Genomic DNA, 22,312 nt, shown 5'->3' with positions numbered 1-22,312 from the left:
TTAAAAATATAAAGTCCTCCTAAGCAACAGAAGAAATGCTCTCTGTGCTAAAGTGGAAATTTTTTCTCATCTTGCTCTTACCATTTCCTGGAGGGGAAGTTGTTGTGGGAAACCTAAATATTTCTTGGCCTTGGCCCTTGCCCTAATATTTCATAGGAAAGTGTTACATTAAAAATAAGTATGTCACAGACACTTGTTTATACTCCTCATTATTAGTCTCAGTTCAGTTCAGTCGCTCAGTCGTGTCCAACTCTTTGCAACCCCATGAACCACAACACACTAGGCTTCCCTGTCCATCACCAACTCCTGGAGTCCACCCAAATCCATGTCCATCGAGTCAGTGATGCCATCCAACCATCTCATCCTCTGTTGTCCCCTTCTCCTCCTGCCCTCAATCTTTCCCAGTATCAGGGTCTTTTGAAATGAGTCAGCTCTTCACATCAGGTGGCCAAAGTATTGGAGTTTCAGCTTCAACATCAGTCCTTCCAATGAACACCCAGGACTGATCTCCTTTAGGATGAACTGGTTGGATCTCCTTGCAGTCCAAGGGACTCAGACGTTAGCAAATGATGCTATACAGATCTTTGTTTGTTCTTTTGTTTACGTCTTACAGCAGCCGTCCCCAACCTTTTTGGCACCAGGGATTAGTTTCGTGGAAGACAATTTTTCCATGGACAGGGGTGGAGGTAATGGTTTGGGGGTGATTCAAGCTCATTATATTTATTATGTCACTGCTGACATGATAGGAGGCTGAGCTCAGGTAGTAAGGAGATGGGGATAGAGAAAGTGAAAGTGAAAGTTGCTCAGTTGTGTCTGACTCTTTGTGACCCCATGGACTATACAGACCATGGAATTCTCCAGGCCAGAATACTGGAGTAGGTAGCCTTTCCCTTCTCCAGGAGGTCTTCCCAACCCAGGGATCGAACTGAGGTCTCCCACATTGCAGGTGGATTCTTTACCAGCTGAGTCACAAAAGTGACTGTAAATATAGAGCAAGCTTCACGTCCCCCCTGGCCCCTCAACTCCTCTCGTGCAGTCTGGTTCCTAACAGACCACTGACTGGTACTGGTCCATTACCTGGGGGTTGGGGACCCCTGCTTTACAGGATATAGCAGAATCCTGTGATGATCTACTGTATTATTTAGACTCTTTATTGCAGTGGGAAACCTTACAAAAAATTTTAAAACATTTTCTCATTTAGTTCTCAAAACAACTAACTAATGTAGGTATTGATATACACATTTTACAAATGAATCAACTGAGAATCATTCAAGAATCTTTTCACCCAAGGTCATATAGCTAATAAATGGCAGACAGTAGATTTGAATCCAGGTCTCCTCACTCCAGGACCTGAATTTGGTTCATAATTCTGTAAGGAATCTGATATGAGAAACTAGTGTTTTCAAATGAAACTAGAATTTATGGAAGAGTATGACAAACTATCATTTTATCATGACCTTTAAAAAGAAACCAAGGGTAAATAATTCTAAAAGCTTACAGATTGTACATGCAAGAATCTATGATTTGGTTTCAAGTGTTTCATCAGCCCACTACTACTTAGATTCTGAGGAAATCAGAATTCTCTACCCTCTCAAACCTCCTCTCTGAGTTCTATTTCCAGTTATCTGATTTGGAATTCTGTCACAAGAAAACAGGTGGTTTATGTCACCTCATATTTCAATTTCCAAAAAACTTCTAACATCATATATCCAGATAAATGGTGATAAGATGTGAGGATATGAAGGCTAGATCAGTAGCATTCCAATCTTTTTGAAGAAACAGTCCTCTGTCTATCCACACCCTCAATTAACACTGATTTATGAAAAGCCACCCACAGAGAGAAGATGATGGCACCACCACTCAGGCCCACCTGGTCTAACCCCAAAATACACTTGCACACACGTGCCCTCAGCCATCCTCCATTCCCTCTCCATCACAGTTAGGGTTTTCATTTGGCCAATAGCTAGCTGTTAAAGATGAAATGAAGAAACACAGGTTTTTAGACCACAGCAAGGAAATCTTTAAGCAAACCTACGTTGGTTGACTAACACAGGATGAGATCACAGAAATTTTTAAAATATAGGTTTAATCTTATATAATGACTGTGAATGAAAAATGTTGCCACCGTATCAGTAAACAAAGGCTGTTGCAAGCCATCAATCCACTACAGCAGCCCCAACAGTAAGTCCTGAGGGAAATCAGGATAGAGGTGAACAAGCTGCCCCACTGCCAAGCCTTAGGTCACTGCAGCGACCCCCAGGGTCCACCCTGAGGGGGCTCACGATGAGACAGATACTGGCCCCAGATAGCTGAGGTGCATATCAAAGGAGGGTTCCCATGAGTCCAGACTTTTTCATCTTCCCATACATAGAAAAGTGCTAAATTCATTAACTTGAAATATCCGGTTGTCTTGATTTAACAGGAATCTTTTGATATCTTTACTGCCTGTTATTTGTTGCAAAAACTCTTATATCTCCTGGCTTCTCCCTTACCACTTCCAAACAGTCCCTCTGAACAATTCTGAGAGGTTGCCTCCTGGGCTTGAAGCCTTCAGAAAGTCTGCCAAATAAAACAGATTTCTCAATTTTTAAATTGTACATTTTTTTAAGTTAACATGACCTTGAGAGATGGACATAATTATATGCATTTTATGAATGAGGATACTGAGGCTCAGCAAGGTTAAATAACTCACTCAAGGTCATACAGTTAGAAAGTGGTAGATCCAAACTCTCTGTCTTCCTTCAAAGTCTGTGCTGTTACTAATACTACCACATTGCTTCTCAGATCTATTTTTGTGTGACATTAAGATGTAGATGAAGTCCAGCATAATATATTATATCACTGGATTATCCTCACAGTTCAGTTCAGTTTAGTCGCTCAGTCATGTTCAACTTTTTGCAACCCCATGGACTGCAGCACACCAGGCTTCCCTGTCTATCACCAACTCCTGGAGCATACTCAAACTCATGTCCATTGCGTTGGTGATGTCATCCAACCATCTTATCCTCTGTCATCCCCTTTTCCTCCCGCCTTCAATCTTTCCCAGCATCAGGGTCCTTTCCAATGAGTCAGTCCTTCGCATCAGGTGGCCAAAGTATTGGAATTTCAGCTTCAGCATCAGTCCTTCCAATGAATATTCAGGACTGATTTCCTTTAGGATGGACTGGTTGGCTCTCCTTGCAGTCCAAGGGATCTCAAGAGTCTTCTCCAACACCACAGTTCAGAAGCATCAATTCTTCAGCACTCAGCTTTCTTTATAGTCCAACTCGCACATCCATACATGCTGCTGCTGCTGCTGCTGCTGCTAAGTCGCTTCAGTCGTGTCTGACTCTGTGCAACCCCATAGACAGCAGCCCACCAGGCTCCTCCGTCCCTGGGATTCTCCAGGCAAGAGTACTGGAGTGGGGTGCCACTGCCTTCTCCACATCCATACATGACCACTGCAAAAACCATAGCTTTGACTAGACAGGCCTTTGTTGGTATAGTAATGTCTCTTCTTTTTAATACGCTGTCTAGGTTGGTCATAACTTTTCTTCCAAGGAGTAAGCATCTTTTAATTTCATAGCTGAGTCACTATCTACAGTGATTTTAAAACCCCCCCCAAATAAAGTCAGCCATTGTTTCCATTGTTTCCCCATCTATTTGCCATGAAGTGATGGGACCAGATGCCATGATCTTAGTTTTCTGAATGTTGCGTTTTAAGCCAACTTTTTACTCTCCTCTTTCACTTTCATCAAGAGGCTCTTTAGTTCTTCTTCACTTTCTGCCATAAGGGTGGTGTCATCTGCATATCTGAGGTTATTGATATTTCTCCCGGCAATCTTGATTCCAGCTTGTGCTTCATCCAGCCCAGCGTTTCTCATGATGTACTCTGCATGTAAGTTGAATAAGCAGGGTGACAATATACAGCCTTGACATACTCCTTTCTGGATTTGGAACCAGTCTGTTGTTCCATATCCTCACAAGGAACCCATAAATGTGCTAACAAAAGACAAAAAAAAAATCTAGATTTTCTATTGGTTTCCATTTCTTCCATCCTTTTTGGAATCTCTCTTAATTAAATTCTTAGTCACAACTATCTGTATGCATGTCTAACACATTTGAACCTTAACAATGAAAAGAAAACAACAGTTCAAACATTCTACTGTCTTGAAGAAAACAACTACAATATACAAAAGATACTCTGAGGTCTACCTGGATGATAGACCTTTCAGAACAGTTTGAGGCAGAGTTGTTCATAAAGCACACAGGAAACAAGCAACTGCCTCTGAAATAGTCTTCCATCAATTCCTGTGGCTTGGGACCATTGACCAATGTCAGAAAGTTGCTCACTTTGAGAAAACATATCCACAACTGTATGCACACTGGTATCTGGTCATTCCAGGAATGGTTGAGGCAAGTTGAGAGAATTAAAAAAAAGAGAGAAACAAAGCACTTAAATTGGGCATGGAGAAATGGATAATGGCAGATATAGTTGTTCTCTTTGGGTGTATGGTGACATCTTTGTACAAGAGTACTTGTTTATACTATACATAAAGTAGATAAGCAACAAGGATTTATTGCACAGCCCAGGGAATAATGTCTGACACCTTGTAATAACCTATAATGAAATATAATCTGCAAAGAGAAAATCTGAATCACTATGCTGTACATCTGAAACTAACATGATACTATAAACAACTATGCTTCAATTAAAAAAGAGTATTTAAGTAATTATTTGACTATCTTGATCAATTTTATCCTTTTTATCCATATATATCAATAAAAGTGGGACTGAAAATGGAAAAATAAATACTGGTACTATTGATAAGGATAGAGCTCATAAATTTAACACAATTGCGATGAAAACAGAAAACAGTGGCCAAGCCAAAAGCAGACACACTTTGGTCTCAACTGGAGGATGGTTGGACTTCAGCCAGTATTCTCTATATCCAGCAGTGAGGGAAAGCATTAAACTAAAGAGCTCAGACAAAATGCTAGAAATACACAATCAAAAACTATCTGTGAAAACAAGATACATTTAGGGATTTTCTAGTACTTTTAGTTCTTTGGTCCTAGAATGCTGTTTATAATACGTAAGTCTATGATTTGAGTTTTGTGAATTAGTTCATATTTTTAGGAGTACATTATGTACAGATGTACACAGAGGACTGCTTATACCTAGCTGTTTTGTCTCCATGCCCATTCATTTTGAGCTAAACAAACAAATTGGATGTCAGAGTGATGAAGCCTGCAGAATAAGCATAAAAACACTAAAATGACTGCAGATCCAGGAGCTGGGGCAAGCATCCAGATTTGTGTGTGAGGAAGAGCTGAGGTTAATGCAGCTGCAAACCAACTCCCTACAGAGGCGCAGGCACGGGCAGGTGGACAGGAAGCCTTCAGGAGTGCTGCATTCTTTTAGATGTTGTGGGGAAACGAAACTAGATACATGAACTGCATTTAAGTTCCCACTCTAAAGAATAGTTAAATAAATAACTTCAGAGCACAGTGTCCGAAGCCTGGTCCCAGGAATTTCTTGAACTGAGATAAACGTCTGCTTATGAGTATCCAATTCTGTCCCCAGTTTTCAGAGGTTTCCACCCCCGCCCCCCCCTTCACTCAGATACCCAGAAGCCCTCTTTTCATTGTGGCTTTATCAGTCAGCCCTATCTATCACCATCAGACTTGCCTTCCCTCCTAAACAAAAGTACAGAGAAAATTTCTAGCCATCCACCCACTCATCAGGGACTACAAGATTCAACTCACATCCTGCAAGCTCAGGATGGAACATGAATCCTTTTAACTACCTGGGCACAGTAGCTGACTATCAGGAAACTGCCTGTGGCCTCCTCACGCTGCCACAGTATTTACACAGCTGATGGAGGTTTGCCCTGGTTGAGGAATTTGGCTCTAGAGGATTCCCTTTAGAATTCCCAAAGAGCCCATTCACCCTGTCCCACCCGCACAGATGCCTGTGGAGATAGGAACAGTGGGGTTCATTTTCTAACTTCCTCTGTACACACCATAACTCTACACATTTATTTTAAAAGCGGGGGTCACAGAAGAGCTGAGGGAGCTACAAAACATAACACTGTATGAGCTATTTTCAGAAAATATTTTAGGTAAAGTCAACAACCCCCTGCCCCTGCCACTCAAACATTCCTCTGCTCCATTCAGCAGCCTAAACTCTGCCCTGCATGTCTGCAGACACGAAGCAAGGCTGGGACGTGACGCCCAACAGAGAAGGAATCTTTCCAGGGCAGCAACAGGAAAGCCCAAAGAGTCAACCTAGTCTCAAAGCAGTGAGGAGAGAAACAGCAAAGCAGAAGCCTTGACACCCCTCTCCTTTAATAATTTAAAGCCCTGCTCTTAGCGAAAGAAAGAGGGGAAAATATGAGACGTGATTTCATCATGACAATAAGAAAGCAGAGGTGATAAGCTGGAGGAAGTAATTTTTGAAGACTTTCTTGACTTTTTAAAAGATAAACATCAGTTTTTATTCTGTCAATTATTAAAATATGTTAGAAATGACAGTAAGCTATTAACGTCTCCCACTCTTACTACCAACTGCGATAGTAGTGACAGTCCAGTCCTGCCAGCCATGGGGCCTGCTTTCCTCAGCTGTGAATAACTTCTTTCACTAGGAAAATTGGTCAGGAAACAGCCCTCCATTCAGAACAGAGGTGTCTATGAGAGGTAAATGTAGATCCAAAATGTTCCCTTTCTTAATTTCCTTTCCTTGCTGCTAATATTATCCTTGCCTAAATAATCTTCCTACATTGCTCAAATAAACTCCTTCTAAACCAGCTCAATCTTAACAACGAGAAGAGGTGATATAACTGATCCTCCCACATATACATCCTACTTCTTTCCTTTGGAAAGACAGAAGTGTAGTCTCAAGGTTAAGGGCTTAGGTTTTGGTGCCAAACTCTCTTGAGTTTGACTTGACCTTGCTAAACTGACTCAGCAACTTTGGACTAATTACTTTCATCTCAATGTTCTTATTTGTATCAATTTCCTTATTTGTAAAATGGGAACAATAGCAGTTCCTAGCTTCTATTAGGGGTGGTTGTAAAGATTATACATAAGACACCTTGACTATGGATTAATAGACTGAAAAAAAGCACACACTAAAAGTTGAGAGTTAGGTCAAAACTGAGGACTTAAACTCGGGACCCAGAATCTCAGATAACCCTGAGAAACTGCCCCAAAGAGGCAAAAAATATACAGGAGCTTTTGCAACAAAGATCAGGTAATCAGAACATCAAAAGATTGCTGTCAACTAAAAAAAAAAAATCTGATAACTCAAGTTAAGGAATTTAGCACATTTCTGTGTAGAAGATACAAGATTCTTGGCTCACCAAAATCATGCCTTCGATATGCACCTCAGCTATCTGGGGCCAGTATCCTGTGTTTTCTCATCTTGAGTGTCCTCAAGGTGCAAGGTGGGGGGAGGGGTGGTGCCCACAGTGTCTGATGATTTAATGTGGGCATTATAGTTCTATCCTGAATTCCCCCAGGGCTCACCATCCGGGTGGTTGTAATGTGATGGCATGATGGTTGCAACAGCCCTTTTTTACTGACATGGCAGGTAACATTTTTCATTCACAAACAGTATCCCAAACAAAGTAAGCACTCAGTAAAGTCCATGATTACTATCATAGGCTTTTCCATCTCTAGACAGATTCAAGCAGACCATGCAAGGATAGAAGGCAAACAGCACTGATTAGAGAAAAACATCACAGCTAGAAGGGTTCTGAACTGTTAGTGGAGCAAAAACAGATGAAAGTCAGGCAGCCCAAACATCATGTGATAATAGTGATTATTTACAGGCTAATGATTCATAAGAGAGAAAATAGTCTTTCTGTATGTGTACAGAAACAATAGGAAGAGTGTTATTTGAGAAATCAAAGAGAACTTATAAAAAAGCAATTTTTAAATGACCAAAGAATTAAAAAATGAAAAAAAGAAACACTTAAAAAAGAAGAGGTTAATGAATAAGCAACAGTTCATGCTCAGCTGATCTCCATAATAATGCTGGTGTCTGGGGACAGAAATAACCTCATATTATAGGCTTTCTGGGATTTAGGGAGGGAGCTGAACTATAAATTACTATGTACTCTGGGGACTGAGTTAGACACACAGTGTAACTCTATCTCTGCCCTTACCCATCTCAGAAGGTCCAGCCAGCTTAAACCCTTTCCCCATCCCCTCAAAGGAAAAAATTGGCCTTGTGGTTAAAAGAAAAGAGGCCAGAATGGGGAAAACCTGGGTGGGAGTATTGGAATAGTCACTTATTAGCTAGGTTGTAGTAGATGATACAACCTTGCTAGCCTCAGTGACTGCATCTGAAAAATGGGGGCTACCATCTCTGAATAGTACCTATCTCAGAGGGCTGTGTGAGTGATCGATGTGAAGATGCACACTGGGGATACAGGTCTCCCATCTTCAGTGGGAGCAGTCAGAGCCCAATCCAATTGTTCATTTTATAGGTAAGAAAACTAATATCTAGAAAAGTTAAAATCTAGCCCAATTGTTAATAGTTTCAAAGCCTGGACTAGAACCTAAATCTTGATTCTTAATTCAGTATTTTTGCATTTCAATGTGCCTTCATGGAGCTTTGCAAATCTTCTCCTACACTGATTTTGCCCTTTTCTGAACATTTTTGGAAAGTGCCATTTTCAACCAGCACCATCAGTATAGCACTTGCATACTCTCAAATGATGACTTTGTTCCTTCAACTACATTGTAAGTTCCTTCAAGTGATAAAAGAGGTTTCAAATGCCTTCTATCTATCCACAGGTATCTACTCAAATGCTGGGCACGTCATGTCGTTAATTGACTGATAGAGTGGTTTCTTCCGGAAGAGGTTTTACTTGGGATAAAATGTTACTGTGAGGAAGATACTGGCCAAATGTTCAGGACTGCAGACGATCAGATCACATGAAATGGGTTTTGAACATGTGCAAACAGACCCATAAAAAATCAACTGCAAGGGAATTCAAACATAGAAATACTGGAACAAAGAAGGCAGAAGGCAGAAGGCCCTTTCTTCATGTCAATGTTTTTAAACAGTCTATTTTTAAATGAAAATGCATTGACAACCTTCACAGTATTGTAATTATCCTCCAATTAAAATCAATTAATTAATTTTAAAAATGCATTGACACAGGCCACTGGTTCTTAACCTGTAGCTGGTAAACCCCAAATGTTGTAGAGTTACTGCAAAGGATCTGCAAATTGATTTGCACATCAAACATTGTAGAATGAATAAATGTTTTGCACCTGCTTACAATATTTTGTCCCCAAAATGCATGTACAATCTATTTTGATTTAATAAAATTGCAAATTCTTTTAAATACATTGCGGACTTGGCTGTAATTTTTTATCATTGCACATTTTTAATTCAGTCAACAAAGCTGGGTCTAACATTTATTGAACATTTTCAGTGTGGCTAACACAGTGCTATGCCATCCAGATTATTTTTGTTTACCTCTTGTTAGCACCCAGAAGATAGATACAATTGTTACCCCAATTTTACACATAAGAAACTGAGGTTTGTAGAGTTTAATTAACTCACCATTTGGTTTTACTAGCAGGAGATGATGGAGCCAGACTCTGATTCTGAAGTTTGTGGCATTGCCCATGGTTAGGATACTTTGTAACTGACAGGTAGAAAATATTTTACTTATTTACATCCATATATATGTGTGCAGGAAATGGGTGTTGATCCATGAAATTTGATGTTTGAAGAAGATTCTAATATCTGCAAGGATAGCAGCACAAACTAGAGGTTACAAGTGGCTCTGGAATAACTAGCTCTCTGACTTTGGGTGAGCCAGGTGCTCAGAACTAAGGAATTCAACTGATTGATTTCTAGAAATAGCTCCAAGACAGAAATTCTGTCATTCTATAATTCACATCAGCATTTCCCTAGATAGACTCTGCCAAATTCTGTCAGAAAGGACCCTCCATAGAAAAGGTTTCCATGGTCAAACGAGTCTGGAAAACATCAGAAATGAAGAGACCTACCGTACACAAAAGAGAATATCCTCTTTTGGAAATTCATAATTACACTTTCACATATTATATAAGTCCTGCGTATATAGTTCACATATTATATAAGTCCTGCAGTGTGTTGGCTTACACAAAGTTAAACATGTTCTCTTCTTGCAAGACTTCTCAAGGAAACATTTTTCATTCCGTGTAACCCAGAGCACCCTAAAAATACTTGGGCATCAAATGTCTTCTGTATATAATTACTTTCATGGAATTATTTCCATGGAATATTTGTAGATTATAACCTCATTCTGACAGTTAAACTGTTTCTGAATTAAAGCGGTCAGTTATGACAACTGACTTCTGAGAGTCTTCCAAACAGTGCCATTCTTTAGTGATATTGGCTTTCAGAAAGCTCTTTAGCCTAGAAGTATATTTATCTAAAGACTATACACACTGCTAATTTTTTTGTTTCTCTTCAAGCATGAAATAAAATTTTTATCACAGTGACACTCTGAAGGTTCTGTTTTTCTCTTTTCAAAATCTGTTCTAGACTAATGGTTCTCAAATTTTATTATCATCAGAATCACCTGGAAGGCTTGTTAAGCCTACGACAATTGCTAAGCCTACCAGAGAAACTGAGAACCTCATTCAACAGATGAGGACTGAAGCCAGAGCATTTACCTGACTAACATGCTTCTGGTCTGGGGATTATGCCATTCCTCTAGATCTCTTCTTTCAGATTGAGTTCATGAAGTAGAACATGGAAGACGTTTTGGTCTCTGCTTCCATCATCAATGGCTGTTCTTGTTTGCTTTCTGTAAGCCTGACCCTTAGATACTGAGCCACAGACCTATGGTGTTTTCTTTGTGTTTTGAATTTTTATTTTAAAAAGTGTCAAAAGCTTCAGAAATCAAATATAAAGAAAGGAGTTAGGAAAACAGAGAATGTCTTTGACCAAGTTTTAACAAAAGAAACTTTGAAAATATTTCATATTTAACTATTTAAGAGCTACATTCTTATTTCTCATTTAATCATATGGACTAAATGAACTAATTCTTGTCTCCTTGGAGGAGTGATTAAGTAACATTTTGTAAATACAGACAAATTTTACATCACTGACACTTGGGCTGGGGCTCCATTCACCAAAACCTACAGAACTTTAACTGACCTTTAATTTCTACAACAGAAATTTTGATGATGCTAAAGCAGCCATAGGGACTTCCCAGGTGGCTCAGTGGTGAAGAATCCACCTGCAATGCAGGAGACATGCATTCGATCCCTGGGTCAGGAAGATCTCTTGGAGAAGGAAATGGCAACCCACCCCAGTATTCTCGCCTGGAAAATCCCATGGACAGAGGAGCCTGGCGGACTACAGTCCATGGGGTCGCAGAGTCAGACACGACTTAATGACTAAACAACAACAAAAAGAAGCTATAGAGTTAAGGAACCCTTTAAAGTAATAGTGATTATAAATGTAGCACAGAATCACAAAATTGGCACAGCCTGGTATAATAAATGTGTTCCTGGGAAATTGCAAGTCAAATTACAGTCAATTGGATCCCATTTACATATTCTAATTTTGGATATGCCCAACTGACATTGTTTCTTAACTTTTTACTTTGAGGCATCTGCTTATTATGAGCTCCGCATCCCTACTGACCTGTCAAGGAAAAAAGGACAGAAACTAATGTTTATTGACCATCTTCTAAGGGCTACATCTCATCTACAACAAATCTGTGACGAGGGACTGATCCCTAGAAAAGTTGAGGTCAAGAGACTCCCATCACATTGATAAGTGGCAGCTTTAGGACGTAAGTCAGCCATGAGCCATCCAAAGTCCACTTTTTTCACCCCCCCACTTCACCAACCACTCTGCTTCAAGACCTTAGTGATCCTTGGATGGAATAGGAGGGCCCCCTCTTTAAAGGACAGCTATAAGGGAGAATTATTTGGTGTTGGAATGAATTACCAATAATTTATAGGTTTTAAAATTATCATTTTCATATATGTGTCACCTAAGTGGTGAAAACATCTGATACTGAAACTGAGAGGCATAAAATTAAATCAAAATGTTTCACTCAGAAGTATGCAAAATGTGACACCTTTACATACCGTTGTTTAATAAGACTGGCAAATAACCCAAGGGAGTAATTAAAAAACAGGTACAATTTAAAGGTCCTCCATGAGCACTTTTACATTAATCTCAAGCTTAGGAAGGCACATGTAGCATTAGTCTATATATTCTACCTGTAGTGAAAACACCACCATTACCAATTTGCTGGCACTGCCTTGGTTATATAAAGCAGTTCATGGCAGTGTTCTTGGTAAAAGGGAAAACATCCTATCTACGCAGGCTCTGAAACCCTGTGCAAACAAATTTCTCCCAAGTAAGCTGAGCTCTGCCCACGGAGCATACTTTAGGGCTTAGTATATGTGTAAGCTGAGTTCCCCACTATTATCCACACTGTCAGGAAGGCTTTTATGAATGTGTGACCTTAGGTTTTAAAAGGAGACCACAGAAGCTGACAATGACCTAAACTACCTGTGAATGTCAGCCTTTCAGCTCAGAGAATATTACTGATGAACCCAGGCTACACAGGGCTCCTGTGCAGCTTTGAAACCAGGCAAAACATTGCCAGTTTTAATAGTTACTGGGGTGTGAGAGACACGGCAATATGCTGTTCATGACACCTCTGGGAAAGTGTTTGTTAGAAATAAACAAGGCTTGTGAATAGAGCTCTACCGCTCTGGGACCTCTGGTTTTCACTGGTTAATTCTCCAGATTACTTCGATAACTTGTATCAACAGAAATCCAGCTTCTTCTGAGCAGAATTAAATGCCACTGTTCTGCATAGAATGATAACAGCTCCCTGCTCATTCAGAGTATCAGAATTTCTAGATCAGAAACACAGAACAACATTTATAACATTTAAATTAGCAAGAGTCTAACAAAGTTCCTACTTTCCTTCCTTCTTTGCTGTAACATTTACTGACCACCTACTCCTATGAGACATACTAGTGATACAAAGATGGTAAGGTCTATTCCCTTAAAGGGCTCAATTTAATCCACAAAATAAACATGAAAGGCACATACCACTATAATAGACAGATGTTACGGTAGAAGACAGAATATCACAGGAGACAACTGGTAGCAGCCTACTGCATCATGTTTCACAGAGGTGACATTTAAATTTGGTATTAATTGATGGCAAGGAATTTTGCCTGGTGGAAGAAGAGGTGATAAAAAGAATTCTTTGGGTAGAGAAAAGATCATATGCAAAGACAAGGCTGTGAAATAGGATATGGTATGCCAGGAATGGTGAGTTCTCTGTGGTTGCCACAAAGAGTTTGAGGGAATGATGGAAGAAACAGCACAAAGTCTAGACTTCTTAACTAGGGCAAGGGTTTGGGGTGGACTTGGGAAATTGAAGGCAGTGAAATTGAAGGGTTGCTGAGGTACAGATTCATTGGGATGAGGGAGGGTGGGAAGACGAAATCCCAAGGAGATGACTAATCCTATCAAGTATCCAGTCCAAATACATCTGGACAAGTCTTTGCTAAAGGAAGTGTCCATGTCTAGCGATGAATCATATCTGTTCATGCCACCATGTCTGGAGAAAGAGTCACTGTTACTATTTCTTATAGACCAGAAAAGAGAAAACCCTCTCTCCTTTCCTTTCAAAGGGAGATAATATTAACCCTTACAGAGATTAGCCAGCTTTTACCCCCTCAAATCTCACCTCTCCAAGGCATCTTCCACACTCTTGCCAGAGTCATCTTCCTAAAGCACCGCTTTTTTTTTTTTCATTTATTTTTATTAGTTGGAGGCTAATTACTTTACAATATTGTAGTGTTTTTTGTCATACATTGACATAAATCAGCCGTGGATTTACATGTGTTCCCCATCCCGATCCCCCCTCCCACCTCCCTCTCCATCCCATCCCTCTGGGTCTTCCCAGTGCACCAGCCCTGAGCACTTGTCTCATGCATCCCACCTGGGCTGGTGATCTGTTTCACACTTGATAGTATACTTGTTTCAATGCTATTCTCTCAGAACATCCCATCCTCACCTTCTCCCACAGAGTCCAAAATCTGTTCTATACATCTGTGTCTCTTTTTCTGTTTTGCAGATAGGGTTATCATTACCATCTTTTTAAAATTCCATATATATGCATTAGTATACGGTATTGGTGTTTATCTTTCTGGCTTACTTCACTCTGTATAATGGGCTCCAGTTTAATCCATCTCATTAGAACTGATTCAAATGTATTCTTTTTAATGGCTGAGTAATATTCCATTGTGTATATGTACCACAGCTTCCTTATCCATCCATCTGCTGATGGGCATCTAGGTTGCTTCCATGTCCTGGCTATTCTAAACAGTGCTGTGATGAACATTGGGGTGCATGTGTCTCTTTCAGATCTGGTTCCCTTGGTGTGTTTGCCCAGGAGTGGGATTGCTGGGTCATATGGCAGTTCTATTTCCAGTTTTTTAAGGAATCTCCACACTGTTCTCCATAGTAGCTGTACTAGCTTGCATTCCCACCAACAGTGTAAGAGGGTTCCCTTTTCTCCACACCCTCTCCAGCATTTATTGCTTGTAGACTTTTGGATAGCAGCCATCCTGACTGGTGTGTAATGGTACCTCATTGTGGTTTTGATTTGCATTTCTCTGATAATGAGTGATGTTGAGCATCTTTTCATGTGTTTGTTAGTCATCTGTATGTCTTCTTTGGAGAAATGTCTGTTTAGTTCTTTGGCCCATTTTTTGATTGGGTCATTTACTTTTCTGGAATTGAGCTGCAGGAGTTGCTTGTATATTTTTGAGACTAATCCTTTGTCTGTTGCTTCATTTGCTATTATTTTCTCCCATTCTGAGGGCTATCTTTTCACCTTGCTTATAGTTTCCTTTGTTGTGCAAAAGCTTTTAAGTTTCATTAGGTCCCATTTGTTTAGTTTTGCTTTTATTTCCAATATTCTGGGAGGTGGGTCATAGAGGATCCTGCTGTGATTTATGTCAGAGAGTGTTTTGCCTATGTTGTCCTCTAGGAGTTTTATAGTTTCTGGTCTTACATTTAGATCTTTAATCCATTTTGAGTTTATTTTTGTGTATGGTGTTAGAAGGTGTTCTAGTTTCATTCTTTTACAAGTGGTTGACCAGTTTTCCCAGCACAACTTGTTAAAGAAGTTGTCTTTTTTCCATTGTATATCCTTGCTTCCTTTGTCAAAGATAAGGTGTTCATAGGTAGGTGGATTTATCTCTGGGCTTTCTATTCTGTTCCATTGATCTAAAGAACCGCTTTTAAAAGCTAGCTTCTCAGTGACTAGAGTCTGAAGTTCCAGTTCTTTAGCAGTATTAGCTTTTCCTTATACAACACACCTTTCTACACATCTGTGCTTCTGCTCATGTAGGAATGACATATCTTTCTCCCCTACTCTTAATCTGTCAAAATTCTACTTGTCCAAAGTTCAGTATAATGGCCAACTCCTCAATGAGACCTCTCTTCTCACGATTATTCCTTCCTTGTTGACCCATATTCTCTTGGATTCCCACCAGCACCTATTTTACTCTGTCCTGTCTTTTAGGTGTCTCTGGGAAGTTGTTATTGAAGTGGACATCTTGACTAGGGACAAGGGAAAGAAAGGGAGGGAAGAAGTTTAGCTTCTGAGTAGATGCAGTAACTACCTCCTAGATAAGAACCAGGTAGAGGCAGTCTGATCAGTAGATAAGTGAGACACAGATGCCAAAGTGGAAGACTGTAAATACTTTGGCCACCTAGTGCAAAGAGCTAACTCACGGGAAAAGATCCTGATTCTGGGAAAGATTGAGGGCAGGAGGAGAAGGGGGCGACAGAAGATGAGATGGTTGGAGGGCATCACCAACTCAATGGACATGAGTTTGAGCAAACTCTGGGAGATACTGAAGGACTGGGAAGCCTGGTATGCTGCAGTCCATGGGGTCTCAAAGAGTCAGACATGAATGAGCAAGTGAACAACAATGAACAACAACTGCAACAATATTTCCCAAACTCTTCTACAAAGTGGCCTCTAATCTGGAAATAAATCCTGTTTCTCTCCTCTTGAATCTGAGATGGTCTTAGCACTCACCTGTAACCAACAGAACACTGCACAAGTAATGTTGCATGGCTTCTGAGGTGATACCCTACGGCCTTCCCCTGGTTCTCTTGGGATGCTTGCTCAGCCTCCACATATGATGTCTGCCTCCTCAAAGACTACAGTGCTGCAATAGACATCTCTTAGTAGACAGTCTCGGAGTAAACTCAGAGACTATGTTGGTGCTCCAGTGGACAGTCCCCGCTAAGCTCACATTCCACACCCCCACCAAGGTGACAGATTTGTCAGTAAAATCGTCTTAGACCCTCTTGGCCAGCCATCTTCCAGCTGAGTACCACTGAGCGACCTGGCCACTTCACGAGGAACAGAAGAATCTTTTTCTTTCAGAAGAAGCCGAATCCTGGCCAAATTGCTGGCTCACAGAATCCACAAGATACAATTTAATGGCTTCTGTTTTAGGTTACTATCTTTTGGAATACTTTGTTATAAAGCAGTAGATACCAGAAAAGGCAGGGAATGAATGAATCCTAACTCTTTTATAACTAAAGCAAATTGGTCTTCTGAAAGAGTTGTAATCACTGGCCAGTTGGAGACAAAAACTTCTGGGATCCCCTGATAACATTTAAGGTACTTAGTGAGAACCAGCGAATCCTTAACTGTGAACATGTGCCTGAGGCCACTGGGGGCCCAGAGGCCACCCTCAAAGGGCAACGTTGCTGATCTGACCAGAAGGTGCCCCATCTTAGGTCTGTGGATGCTCACTGCACTTTGTAAGAGCACAAATTAGAAGTCAGAGGAATGAAAAGATTCTTTATGCTCAGAAGATGGTAGAGACCAGGAAGAAAGAAAGGCATACATGCTCAGTCATTTCTGACTCTTTGAGACCCCATGGATTGTAGCCTGCCCAGCTCCTTTGTCCATGGAATTTTCCAGGCAGACATAATACTGGAGTGGGTTGCCATTTCCTCCTCCAGAGGATCTTCCTGACCAGGGATTGATTCTGCATCTCCAGCCTTGGCAGGTGGATTCTTTACCACTGCGCCATCCAGAGCCTTGATAAATACCTGTTGTGTGAACTGACTGAATTCGGAAATTGAAGGCAATACTGGTAGTACAGTTTTCTGAGAGGAAATGGGCAGCTGAGCAATACAGGACACCATATGAGCTGTGACTGGATATGGGATGCAGATCCGGACTCTCCTTCTTCTGAGGCATTATAGTCAGAATGCTTGTAGGTCAGAGAACTGTGACCAGTCTGTTGGAGGACTCTTTGTGGAAGAACTTCCGGAGGATTCTGCTCTGAGTTGAATGTCTTGCCCTGATGAGCTCACCCAGCCCTCTGCCGACCAGAAGCATCTTCACCTGAAGGTTCTACTTGTTGCTCACACAGCATTTGCCTTTCTCTTCTCACCATTCTGCGGAACTCATTAGTTACGTGCTAGCTAGCACCCACAGACTCCCCTAATCATTTTCCACCATTATTCTAAGCCCTACATGAAACATTCCTCTTTTCTGAGCTCACAATAGCTTCTTTTTCCTCAGGACCATATTTAAGATCTCCCATACTGATTGAAACCTATTAATGCCTGAAGGAGAGACTGACTCAAGACCAATGTACAGGCCCTCACAGTTATCCTGAAAAGGGATGACGAGATTTCTGATCTCTAAAGCAGCTTTTTTTTTTTTTTACAGGAAGATCAAAATCATGTCCTGTATTTTCAGAGGGCCTTTCATATTCTTTTTTTTTTTTTTTGGCCTTTCACATTCTTATTCAATGCATATTTTTGAAGTCATAATCCTGACTGAGAATGTGATTTAAGCTAGATTTTTACAAGAGTTAAGATTTTATTGTGATATTCAAAGGGCTAAAAATTTTATCAAATATCTTATTTTCATTACACTGATGACAAACTGTATAATTTTCAGGATTATAATTGCACACTTCCCTCGCACAAATCTTAGGATCCCCAGTCTCCTGGAGAAATCTCAACTTTGTCTCTATTTTCAGAGATTTGTTAACTATACCGCAGTGAAAATGTTAAACAAAAGGACCAGTTTACTTATGGATTCAGGCTAGAAAAGCCTTGAATCAAAACAAATAGAGAAATTGGCTTTAGGGCCAGACAGAATCAATTGTTTCCTGATCAGTTGTGGTTTGGGGAGCCTAATGAAGAGTGATCCCTCAACAAGGGCTGGGATTAATGCACTGTCAGTCATCATTAATCATTGCAGTTCCCCAAATCGCCTGTCTTCAGTCAGGATACCTTTGTTTCACAGGCATTTCTCCATATTCTTGACTCATAGCACACATATTCATTAGTCTATTAGCAGACTAATGAATGTTCATTAACACAGACATTATCATTTAAATATTTAAAAGGGACTGCTAAATCACTTTTTAAATGTGGTATTTTGTTCAAGGATACAGTCAATTATGCTAAATTTTAAAAACCAGGCAATGTATTTTTTTCGGTGTTTTATATGCCTCCTTCTACACTAAGTTCCTTGAGGGCAGGATCTGGGTATGATTCATCTTTGAGTGCTTTTTGGTGCTTGGCCCTGTGCCCGGCACACTGGAGTGAAGTAAACAGCTTTGGAATGAATGAAAAGAAGCGTATTTGAAGAGGAAAGGGTGGATTCCACGTGAATGCACAGACGAGTTCTCTGACAGCCGTGTGATTTAAAAGGAACTCATGTACAGCCCTGCAGTTTGTAAGCACTTCCGCACATTTATCATCTCTAAGCCAAGTGTCAGTAAGCTTATTTTATTGTGGAGGAAACTGATTTCTAGGAGATTATGGGGATTCATCTCAGCCTTTCTGATTCTCTAGTTCATGGAATTAGGAAACAAAACCACACACATACAAAATCATCTCCCAAACTTCATTCAAGAGGCCCGTGTTTTTAATGTTTTAATCTGCCTACCACATTATCATCAAAATTCTATCTACGGAGGGAGAACATTGAACATTATATTTAAAGTCAGTTTCTTCACCTGCAGCTATACACGTCCATACCCTAGTTCTCTGGAACACACAGAGTGGCTGATGGGATCTGACGTGACTGAACCCGCTGACCCAATTTGCAGGGCATGCACATAAAATGCGGTGCTTAGCTTTGCAAACGCTTAATCATCAGGTGCGTTGTCAGGAGACAACGAAAAATCAACTCTAGCTTGTAAAATCTAAAGAACTGCTCCAAAAGAAAGGTGAAATTAAGTATCCCTGCTCAGAAATGTTTGATGTCCTTGCAATATTAGGAATATGGCAATAAGGTAAAATTTTCCATGATGTTGCTTATTTTGATATGCTTTTAAGCATTATCTGAATATACTTATCATCAAAATGATATGAAGGCAGTTCACACCCAGGACAGAAAACCGTGCTCACCATCCTCCCAGCCCCGGCAGTTCTGCCAGCGGGGTGTGAGCAGCAGGTCGAGCAGAATGCAGGAGTAGGCTGGGAAACGTTGCCTCCTCCTTCTGTGAGGCAAAGCCAAAAAAGGTTCCTCATTACTGCTGGGTCTTTGATCTCTCGCTCCCTATTTTTAGAACTCTTCTGTCCAATATCTTCTGCCCCATTGCCATGACCTTTCATGACACACTTCTCCTGGTGGTTATTTTGGGATCCTATTCCTTTCCCAAAGTATTACTACAGCTAGAATTAATGTATGAGGTAGATCAGCACAAGTCTTTGCTTGAAAAAGGACCCAAAGGACATGTTCCCACATGAGGGGGAGAGAGCTGGTGCACAAAGGACAGATTCATCATCCATATTTTTAGTCATCAAAGCATTCTAAAAAGGCTGCTTAATGTAGCAGATACCACCACCTCACAAGACAGCATTATCTAGGTGCCCAATCTGGGCGTGGGGATTTGAAAATGTGTCCAGTACAGCTAAAGAGGTATAAATATGTGTGTTGTTTCTGGGGTAGAGAAAGGAGAAGCAACCATTAAAAAAAAGAAGTAGGATTTATCACTTCAGGCTTCTTTTTCAGACTTTCTCTTGCCCTAAATCTACAAATCATATTAAAGAATCAGTGCCAATGAGGGAAGGGAAGAGAGATCAAGCATGCTCTGATTGCTCAGTATCCCTTAAAAAAGTATTTCTACACAGAATTTATAAAGGGAGAACAAAAGTTCCCTTGCCAAAAATAAGAAGGGCACATAGATCCAGGAGCAAAAATCCTCCTTGGTGAAGACAGAGACATCTTTTGTGTTCATCGTCATACCTTCTGCGTCAAGTACAGTGTTAAATAGATAGGTACATGAATGAGATAATTTGATGTAATGATAATAGCTAAACTTTATTGAATACCTAGTATATTGCTATGTGACAAGCACTATTCTACAAGATCTTCATAAATTAAATTACTGAATGCTTACAACAAACCCATGAGATATAAGCTTATATTGTTCCCATTTGAGAGAGAAGGATACTGAAGTATAGAGAGGCTAGGTATCTCATCCCAGGCCCAACAGTTCTTTTTTTAAATTTCTTTTCCTAAAAATGTACTTTTTAAAATAGTTTTTGTTTTCCTTTCTTTTTTTTTTTAGGTCATGCCATGTGGCAGGCATATGAGATCTTAGTTCCCTGACCAGGAATCTAACCCACACCCCCTGTATTGGAAGCAAAGAGTCCTAACCGCTGGACCATCAGGGAAGTCCCTCAGGTCAAAGAGTTCTTAAGTGAGAGAGCCAGAGTTCAACATCAAGCACTTTGGGATCCAGAGTTTATGCTTTCAGAGTAAAGAAATGGGTTTTCCTCCCTCTGCTACATCCATGAGGGATTTGAAGAAAGAGCTACACTTAGTCTTATGGCCTGAATTGTATCCTCTCAAAATTCGTATGTTGAAGTCCTAACCCCAGTACCTCGTAATGTGACTATATTTAGAGTCTTTCAAGAGGTTATTAAGTTAAAATGAGGTCATTATGGTATAGCCCAATTCAGAGTAATCCAATATGTCTAGTGTCTTTATAAAAAGAAGTGGACACAAACATTCATGTACATAGGAAGACACAAGAATCACTATTGGCAAGCCAAGGAAAGATGCCTTAGAAGAAACCTGCAAATGCACTGATCTTGAACTTCTAGCTCCCATAACTGTAAGAAAATAAATCTTAACTAAAATAAATTTTGTTTGACTTCTAATCTGTGATCATTTGTTATGACAGTCCTAGCAAACTAAATAATACATTCCATGTTAAAGTGTAAAATGGAAACCAAGGACAATGCATTTGGTCCAAACGAGTCAAAATGAATTCAACAATTCAAGGCAGAAAGTTGCTTCCCGTCCATGGTCATTGGTTGACTAGTTATACAACTTTTGTGAGTTCCCAATTAGTGGGAGGTGCTTGCAGGACTTTCTTTTCAGTGGCCCAGACAGCTCCACTCTCAGAGGACCCCTAATGAATACACAGATTGCAAAACATGACTCCACTTAAAGTTTGTGGAGGGTATATGATTTCTATATCTGTAGATTTTCTTGTCCTCAAGTATTTCCATGTTCTGAGTAAAGCCCTTTCTTTATGACACACTCATTTATCAGATACCTCATATTATAAAGCAGTTTTTAGTATAAAAGTTATACTAAGAATATAAAAATTACCCATAATCTCATTATCTGCAGATAAATGATATTAACAAAGAATGAATATATATATATACACATATGATCTTTATATAAAAGTGGTATCTTGATGTGTATAGAGTTCTTTGTACTGCTTTTGTTAAATTAACACTGTTTTGAGAGTTCCCCCAAGTTATTAAATAGTTTTCAGAAAACATGATTCTAATGGCTTCATGATATTCCTTCCAAGAGGTTATATATTAAATATAAACTTTAATAACGGCAAGGACATTGTGAAGCAGGCACTCTCCTAAACTGTTGGTAGAAGAAGAAAATGTTATGACTTTCTAGAAAACAGTTTGACATTATAGATCAATATTATTAAAAGAATTCATACCAGCTGCTCCAGTAAAGAAAGGCAAAAGAAAAGATAAACATTCACCTTCTCAGTGAAGCTATGCTAGTACATCTTCTTTAAATTGCATTCCTGACATTTGACATTGACTAGTAGAGAGACCTCAGGGACATCCTAGGTCATTCAATAGACACCAATAGAGTCACATCTTAGTAGTAGGCCTGAACTATCTGAGTGAAGGGTTCTCTAGACCGGCCCTAGGAAAGTGTAAGGCCTTGAATGGGTCAAGCTAATCTGCATATAACTTAAAGACCTGCCAAAGCAAAACACC

At 40.0% G+C, this 22,312-nt stretch overlaps 1 long non-coding RNA gene across 11 annotated transcripts in view; it reads right to left on the bottom strand.

Annotated features, from left to right (window-relative positions):
- LOC122677811 overlaps positions 1-22,312 on the bottom strand; it is a 118,571-nt gene that overhangs the window by 83,890 nt on the left and 12,369 nt on the right. For 8 of the 11 annotated variants that reach the window (XR_006335931.1, XR_006335926.1, XR_006335930.1 and 5 more), the window contains one exon: positions 9,563-9,748. The exons of 2 other annotated variants lie outside the window; for them this stretch is intronic. This is a non-coding gene — a long non-coding RNA (uncharacterized LOC122677811). Of the gene's footprint in view, positions 1-9,562; positions 9,749-10,665; positions 11,287-22,312 lie in introns of those variants that run through there. One more of the 11 variants, XR_006335925.1, reaches the window with a different exon arrangement.

Source organism: Cervus elaphus, chromosome 20, assembly GCF_910594005.1.
Source record: "Cervus elaphus chromosome 20, mCerEla1.1, whole genome shotgun sequence".
Lineage (NCBI taxonomy): Eukaryota > Metazoa > Chordata > Mammalia > Artiodactyla > Cervidae > Cervus > Cervus elaphus.
Note: the sequence above shows the minus strand (reverse complement) of the source record. Positions and strands in the feature narration are given on the sequence as shown.